Source organism: Solanum lycopersicum, chromosome 6 (assembly GCF_036512215.1).
Source record: "Solanum lycopersicum chromosome 6, SLM_r2.1".
Lineage (NCBI taxonomy): Eukaryota > Viridiplantae > Streptophyta > Magnoliopsida > Solanales > Solanaceae > Solanum > Solanum lycopersicum.
The window spans coordinates 24759404-24769073 of record NC_090805.1 but is presented as its reverse complement, the minus strand read 5'-3'; positions in this window follow the sequence as shown (position 1 = coordinate 24769073).

The window sequence follows — 9670 nt, the reverse complement described above, 5'->3', positions numbered from 1 at the left end:
GTTTGTCTCTAAGTGTCCGAATTGTAATGAAGTGCAGGACGAACACCAAAAGTCGAGTGGTTTACTACAAGAGCTCAAAATTCCTACTTAGAAGTGGGAAGACATCAATATGTATTTTGTAGTAGGCTTACCTCGGACTCAAAAGACAAATGATTCCATTTTGGAGGTTATGGATCAATTGATTAAGTACGCTCACGTTATTCCATTCAAGTCTTCATATTCGACGAAGAATTTTTCAAGAATATTCCAGGATCATATTGTATGCCGCCATGTAATTCCATTATCCATCATAATGGATCGAGGCGCACAATTCACATTTAGATTTTTGAGGTTATTCCAAAAAGGGTTGGGTACTACGGTGACATTGAGCATCAATTATTATCCCCAAACGGATGGTCAAGAGGAGCGTACTATACAAACCCTTGAATAAATTCTTAGGGTGTGCATTATTGATTTTAAAGGGAGTTGGGATAAACATTTACCTTTGGGGGAGTTTGCTTGTAACAATAGTTTCCATTCATCCATTTCTACGAGGCGTTGTATGGTAGGAGGTGTAGGTCTCGTATTGGATGGTTTGAAGTGGGTGATCATTCACTTCTTGGTCCCGGGTTGATTAATAAGACTTTGTAAAAACTTCATATCATAAGGAACTGGTTGCAAACTGCCTATTGTCAGCAAAACTCTTATGCCGATCATAGAAGAAGAAATTCTGAGTTTGAAGATTGTAAGAAGGTGTATTTGAAAATTTCACCAATTAAAGGTGTGGTTAGATTTTGTAAAAAAAGAAAGTTGAGTCCTTGTTATGTGGATCCGTATGAAATCTTGCAAAGGGTTGGTAAGGTTGCCTATGAATTGAAACTTCCTAGTGAATTGGCTTCTGTTCATCAGATTTTCCATGTTACTATGTTGAAGAAGTGCATCGGTGATCCCGAGACCATTATTCCTATTGAGGGTCTTGGTGTCAAAGATAAGCTCTCTTATAGGCAAGTTAAGAAGTTAAGGAATAAAGAAATGGTTTCCATAAAGGTGTTATGGAGGAATCATCTAGTTGAGGGTGCAACGTGGGAGTCCGAGGCCGACTTGAAATTCCGTTATCCTCATCTTTTTTATAATTAAGGTTTGTCATTATTTTTAGTAATATAAATATGACTAGAAATTGAAGTTCCTATATTTTTGAAGAAGTTTTGTAAAAATGTACATTTTGGGGTTGCATTACATAGAAATAATACCTCTAAGAACATGAATTTTTCCTTTTTGGTTTATTTGAGTAATGTTGTGCATTTTTGTATTGTGAGTCTTTATGAAATGATATGTAGGGCGTTAATAAATTGAAATTTCTGCTAACTGACTCATGTAATGTATATTGAGCTCATAAGTGTTGTGAGAAGGAAATGCCTCATTATGTGGTATTTTGAGCCTTATGTGTCTTAATATGAGTTTTGATATTTTCCTTGTTAAAATGACATGATTTATGTTGATTTGATATTAGTTATTGAATGGGCTGCTAGTCTTGAGTCTATATCTTCCTTCAAATAAATTTTAATATCATTTGGGGACGAATGTTCCTAACCGTGGGAATGTAACACATTGAAAATCAAAGACGTTTTTTAAACCCTAACATCGGTTTTATAAGGTCAAATTACTGTTTTAAGTCCATCTTATTTAATATTAGTCATTTAGGAAGTTTAAGAACCAAAACGTCTATGAACATGCATGACGTCCGGAAAGTTTGTTCAAAGGGATGTTAGCGTGCCTTAACCTATTTTACTATGTTTTATGAGTCGAAAATGTACGAAATTGGTAAAATGCTAGTAAATAGTTGTTGGGGTGATTTCCTGGTCGAAACGTATGGGTATAATTCCCCTTAAGGACGAACAAAGGGCCCTTGATGAGGAAACTACCGTTTGAAGCAACATTGCCTGGCAGTGTTCATCGACGGTGCAATAGATGGGCTGTGTGTTAAAAAATGGGTCGTCGATGACTCCATTGTCTCATAATTAGCCCTGGTGAGAAAACCCCTCTCCTGCACAGTCTCTGGAATCATCGACAGAGTGCAGGACAACAGGGTTTAGTGATTTAATTTTGGGTGAAGGGAGTCTAATAAAGTTTATTTAAGACCCAATATAAATATTCCCAACCCTTTTTAATCGAAGACAATTCGAAAATACAAACTCTCTTCTCTTATACCTCCCACAACTTGAACTCACCATTGAAGACTAGAAAGGATAAGGTTTGGGGGCTGGAAAGGGACGAATTCACCATCAAATTGTAGTGAAACGTTAAGGTATTGGATCTAATTCACCTTTGAGACTCTTTTCTCAAAGGGTTCTTTCAAAATGGATTCCAAAAGTTGAGTTTTCATATGGTTTCGTTCAATCACGAAATTGAAGTTATGGATTGAGTTTTCAATGATTTCTTTATGTTCTATTGAATATATTAACATGAATTTAAACTTTATTATGGTAATTCTTAGTTGTTTGGTCTAAATTGAAGTATATGATCCTCCATCCCTAACCTTAGATTGTATTCTTGACCGATATTGTATTATTATCATTCCACTGATTTGGTTGTTGATTAGATTACTATATTATGGTGTTATTATGATTATATTAAGATGAGTTATATTCCTATCATTCTAGTTATTGATATGTTATTCAAGATATTAATTGTTTTGTGAAAGTAGCCAATGAATCTTTTCTTAAGTTATGATCTAGTGTTGAATTTTTTTATAGAGATGTAATTGTCCTTGTGATATTGTTGGTTAACATTGTGTGATGATGTTACTCCCATATTGTGTTGAATTATTGGTTGATGGTAAGATCTTTATGATGCACAATGAGGAAGACTTGGTAAGTCTTAGAATCTCTATATTTAATTCAAGTTGTGATTAATTGTTATTAAGTCATGATATTAGATTGGAGTTTACCTTATACTAGGATTATAGGGTTGCATAATGTTGAATAGAAATGTCTTGACTATATTGTGAGGTTTATTAAGGTGAACGTGATATAAGGATGGTGAAAATTATTAATGTTCCTTGATATGCTATGAAATTCTAATGTTTTAACCTCACTTATATGAATTTTAATGTAAGAACTTATACTCATACAATTATTATTGAGCTATTGATGATTATTATTATACAGGGTGTAGTCCCTATAACCTAAAAAAAGTTATGATTGATAATTAAAGGCTTAAATACATTTCAAAAAGGGACTCTATCTTAGAACCGAGTGAACTAGATTGGAGAGTGTCCCTTCCCACATAGGGAACGTAGGAACACTACTTAACTCTATAGAGTGGAGACTATAATGCATGGTGAAAAAGAGGGTCCCAACTATATCTCCTAGTTCTTGAACTATGTAATCCCCATCGCAATAGTATCTAGTGTATCCATGTAGTTGCTATGTTTCATGTTTTTATACTACCTTTGCATGTAGTTCGCCTTCTTTCGGTGTAGGGTTTTCTTACACTTGATTGGTACTCTATGTCAGGTAGGGAAAGATGTTACTAAAAGGTAAAATGAATTAAAGGAATTGAACTCTAACTGAAATAAACTAAGAGGTTTAGCTTAGACTAGGTAGGGGTATGTCACTCTACCTACACATTGCACTAGTTAGCCTTGAGGCGAGTCTTCGGAGAAGGTTCTTAGACAATGCTTATGTTATGATGATATGTGATATGTATATGAAGACATTGGCACATTGTTGACACTCTATGTTGCTTTGTTCACTTATGAGTATCCCTTGGGTTATAATGTTAATATATCATAAAATGTAAATCTAATTATTATGTTATGTAAAGTTTCACATTGGTCATGCTTTCTTGTTTAGGATACTTGATTGAGTAAGGTTACTGGGCTTTTATTGGTCAATGGTCATGATATGATTAAATTATGGTTTTCATGAATGTTGGGATACGTATTTCTTGTTGAGTTAGTAAGCATGTTTTATTGATTGATATGACTTGCTTGGCTTTGCACTAGGTTTCAAAAGGGGTAAAATGGCATGTTTTGACAAGAAGTCCTTTTTAGCATGTTGACAAAATGTTTTAAAATTTTTCCGCATTTTTCAACCTATTAATGTAATAACATGAGACTAAGGGCTAGTCTTAGTTCTTGAAAAGGACGACGACGCCGGTAACGTCTAGGGGTATACCCGGTATTAGCACCATGTGTTCATTCTCACTCTTAGAATATATCAAGATATCATCAATGAAGTCCATTACAAAGGACTCAAGGTAATTTTTGAACATTCTATTACTAAGGTCCATAAAAGTCATCGGGGCATTAGCTAGACCAAAAGACATAGCTATGAACTCATAATGACCATACCTAGTTCAGAAATTTATCTATTTAATTTCATCACCTATCACCCTAAGTTAGTGATATCCCGACCTCAAATTGATTTTCTAAAAGTAAATCGCTCTTTTGAGTTGATAAAACATATAATCAATCCTAGAGAGAGGATACTTGTACTTTAATGTGACGTTATTTTGTTGTCGCTAATCAATACACATCCTAAGTTGCCCATCCTTCTTTTTCACGAGTAACAATAGAGAGCTCTGTGGAGAAATATTTTGTTTTATGAAACCTTTGTCTAGAAAATCTTTCAGATGAATATTTATCTCCTTCAACTTGGTCAGATCCATCAACTATGGAGGGATTGAAATCGGCTTCGTGTTGTGCAACAAGTCTAGGCAAAAGTCTTTTTCCTATTCGGGAGGAATTTCAGGTAAATCATCGGGAAATACTTTTATAAAATCCTTCACTATATAGACGGAATCTAAAGGAGGAGTCTTGTATTAAAGGTCCTTGAACCAAACAACATGATAGAGACATCCTTTAGAAATCATTTTACAGGCTTTTAGAAACAAAATGATTCGACATCTCGGGATTGAATTTTCATTCTTCCTTTCTTAGAAGGGTTCATTAGGAAACTGGAACTTAACAATCCTTGTGCTACAATAAATAAAAGCAAAACAATCATGGAACAATTCCATCCCCAATAGGACGTTAATGTCAAACATATCATGTTTTACCAAATCGAACAATGTACCTCTAATATGCAATAATATTGGACAACTCCTATGGACTCTTTTTGTCATGACCGAGAGCACCCACTAGAAGTAACATGGAGTACTTGGCCTCTCGGATGTCTTATACAAGCCCATAGACATCATTCATCGCATTTTCATAGAACTTTAGTGGAAAGTTTAGAACTTTTCATAGAACATCAATTGCTAGAACATCACTTCATTTATAAACTAATTATTATATGGTTCAGACACTAAGTATCCTTTTTCCATCTTAGACTCAACGTCAATAGAATAGAATAAGGACACCACCCTTGACAACATAAAAGAATAATCTAAGCTATTACATAGACATAAAATAACATCTTTAACATGAAGATTATTGAATCATAAAGACACTTGAACTTGGGAATATGAATCCAAGCTCCTCATTTTATGAAAAATCCATCATCCATCACCACTTACACTTTGTGTGAAAAGACAAACCAGAATGGTATTAATAAAAGAATTCACTATGTATGTCAACCTTAAAAAAACATGCTTTTAAAAATGATATTTAGTTAGAAATCATGCATCAGGCCTTTTTGTCAAACTTTATGAGCATTCATATAATAGCACAACATAGGTCACATAAAACATACATAGACATGGATATCACTCAAAAATACTTGAAACCATTTAATCACATTTTAAGGCAGATTCAGTAAGGCGCATTGTACACATAAGAACAATCACATAATACAACCTCCAAATCTTACTATTGCAATGTACAAGTAGCGTACCATAAAACTACTCACACCAAGTAATCCAATGAAATCAATTAGACTTAGGAATATTACATTCCATATCATACCACACATGTATTTAATCTTAGACAAAAGTAGAACATGCATCATTGGTGGTCACATAAGAACTCCTTCATTTACTATATCTTACTCATAACATATTCACTTCATATCATAGGTAAACTACCATTACAACATCTTCCCAAGTTTACTTGTTCAATGTACACATGGAGTCTCATACCCCAACATAAACTAAGTAACTCATTTAGAATTCATAAGTGCGATTCACTTGAATATTGATAATTAATTTCTTGACATAATCAAAGTCAACATTATCATACATTCTTTTTTATATACATGAACCATAATCCTTATTTCCAAAATGGAACCTCATTGTAACTTCCCTAATAGTCCACTAGTGCAATTAATTAGTAGGGTCCATATTCCAACCTACACTGGGTAGTCTCTAAAGGTTTTATGACAAATATTCATAATGTTATCTTAGTTCATTTCTTAACGTTTGGGATGCTTAGTTGTAACCGACATAGACCATGTGAGCTACATGAATCCGGTGTCATATAACACTAAACCTAAAGAAGGTGTTCTACTTTCCTAGGTAGAACCATACAAAAAAACTATCCTAATGGAATAAGGAGATTGTCACTAGGAACCTTGACTTGTTAATGTGGAGGTTTTCATTTCATGAGAAAACATCAATGTTGGGAACCCGAACTTGCTAACATGAAGGTTCTTTTGTGGGAAGCCGGACTTAAAAAATGTCAAGCCCCCACTCTTCTTTTTCATGTTCACTCGGTGCTAAGCTAGATTTCCATTTTTGAAAATCCTTTAAGTCTTATTACATTAGTAATATAGGCTTTAGGAGATGAACTCCTCATATATATATATATATATATAGCTCATAGGTTAATGATGAGAATTTCCTTTCATCAAAACCAATATAATGTGAGAATATCCTTTCACAGAATCATAAATAGTCTAGTTAAGAGCACAATTAAGCAAAATTTTCAAAATACCCTACTTTATTAAATTATCATAATATTCTTCATTCACGCATTCATATGTGCGTAGGTGTACATATATGAGAAAACCTTTCGTATAAATACATTTAGACATCACATATTCATACTTTATTATTGATATACATTACATGCATAATTATAGCTTAAATTAGACTTCATAACTTATGCACATATAGAAATAACCTTATGAATACCCTTAAAGTCCATATGTATAATGTATAGGTAAAGTTCTATACCCTTACCTACATTAGTACACCTCTGATGTTATCCTAGTTAAGATACATCTTCATACTTTTATTCATTAAATTGACCTCATGAATACGTTACACTTATAGGCATTCATGTGATGTGTGTACATTGGTTAACATGATCAGATAATAGAAACCACATGATGTTCAGGAAACCACCCTCTAAATGACACAATGCATACACCATATCTCTCAAATCATGAACAACTCACATATTGAGTGTTAGGGACTATTGACCACACACCTACACTATAGCATAAAAGACAAGAACATTTTCATCATTTGAATCTAAGACTCCTAATAATGCATAAGACCACACATTCACATACGGTTACATGGTTAGGGGGTCATTCTTCAATATTAGTTCATCAATGTTAAACATATAGAAAACTCATAACAAAAACAGAGTCATTAAAATATTCATAACATTATCAACACAACCTAAATCATGTACTAGAATGGAAGACAAGGCACATATCTTCATGTTTGTGATCATCATAACCGCACATTACAAAACATCAATTTCCTTAAGATCCATGATCACACCATATATATAATGACAAGAATGTAAACACCGCCACCATAAGTTAACATTACTACACATTGTCAATCCAAACACCACAGGATCGAAATTGTGTCATCTTACCAATTGTCCAAGATTTGATCATCATTGATCGATTACAAACAATTCATAAACAGATTACAAACATAGAAATAGTAATAGGCAATAAAACATAATTGAAATCTGAATTCATCAACATCTAAAAAAGATCAAAAGACCCACATTATAGACTAAATGGAGAGATTTTAGGGATCATGAGTTCATCATAAAATGTGATAGAATTTCATCTTAAAATAAGTAATTTATAATAAATATATGAGTAGAATGCTTTTGAAATTAATTTCATAATAAGCACATGCCTAGATTTAAAGATATCAATGTTTATCATAAAATCTCTTTGAAAAACTTTGGAAAGAACACCTTAGATGGATGATTAAAAAAGTATCAAAGCTTAAAATACCTTAATACATGATAATACCACGAATATTTTAATAATAAACCATTACAATCCGTCTGCTAGCTTGATCTTGCGCTTAGTTATCAATGGAGGTTCTGTAGAGAGTTAGTTTTTTAGAGGGAGAGGTCTAGTTTTATTAAACAAGTCTAAATTGGGTTTGATATTTTTAACTAACTTAATATACAGAAAAGTAGAAAAAGTAACAGCCCACGATTTATTTGGAACATGGGTGTAGTTTCCTAATTCATCCTTTAACTTGTGGCATTGTTGCAGGAAGAATTGCATGTCCGTTCGATGGGTGAACTCAATGGACAATCGTCTTGTTGATGTGTCATCCTGAAATCCATCATTTGTGAAAAATATTTCAATATATGGGGTCTTATATACCATGCCTATGTGTGAAGAAACACCCCTAATCAACGGGATGTCAAGTAGCGTAAGGAGCGTCGTTTGCATGGGCGTCGATTGATCCTTAGAATTTTCCTTGGGGAGTCGTGCACATATATTTTGACCCGTAATACGATTATTTACATAATAGCGTCCTGTAATATCATTTTAAGAACAAAACCACACGTGAAACATGCAAAGGAACACTAGCACATAAAACAACTATTTTCCAAATGTCTTGGTCGTTCGTGGATGTTTGACTACCAAACCTCTTCAATTTAATTACAGAAGTTATGACACACTTAACAACAATTATATTAAATCTTTATAGCACATCTGAGGCTATAGAAACCTTGGTTAATTTTTTAGGGTCTGACACTTTTAGAAACAACAGAGTCATCCACCAGGGTAACAACAAAATAAGGTTCAATTAAAACATCGAGTAACACATTAAACTTCATGGACACTGAAGGAGTTACGAAAGATAAGGTTGTACTGGAATCTATTAAATCATAAAAATTATGGAAAATTGTTGTAACATTCCGGTGAGAACATTGGGAGAATCCTCTTCGTAACGCCTAGAGCGGAGAGCATAAAAGTAATTATTCTTATGAGCATCAGGATTGGGAGCACTTGCTTGTTCTTTACAATTTTCCCTTCCTTGATCGTTCATCGTAGGGAAATCCCTCTTTTTTGTGGAAAATCATACTAAAACCATAACAATTACCCCTGCAAACTAGGCACTTGTCTTCATATTTCCTACCACACCTAGCACAAATAGGCTTCTCAACATAAGGACGACTACATTTCCCCTCTTGAGGTTTGAGTGTATACATTTCAATTTTACTAATACTAGGAGAGTTAGAATGTAGTTGTTTGGAAAATCTCTTCTATAACCTTGGCTTATCGTGAACGTCAAATATAGTGTTTGAAGAATTTCCATCTTCGGCCCCTATCTTCCAAAACTCCCTACTAACTTGCTTTAGCTTTTCATCCTTTAATTTGTTTGGCACGATCCATGATACGAGAGATATCCATGATAGGAATCAACATAGCCAACCTACATACATTAACCACAATATCAGATATCCCCACAACAAATTTGTTCATCTTAGACCTAAAATACGCAACCATAATAGGAGCACGTTTTGATACAT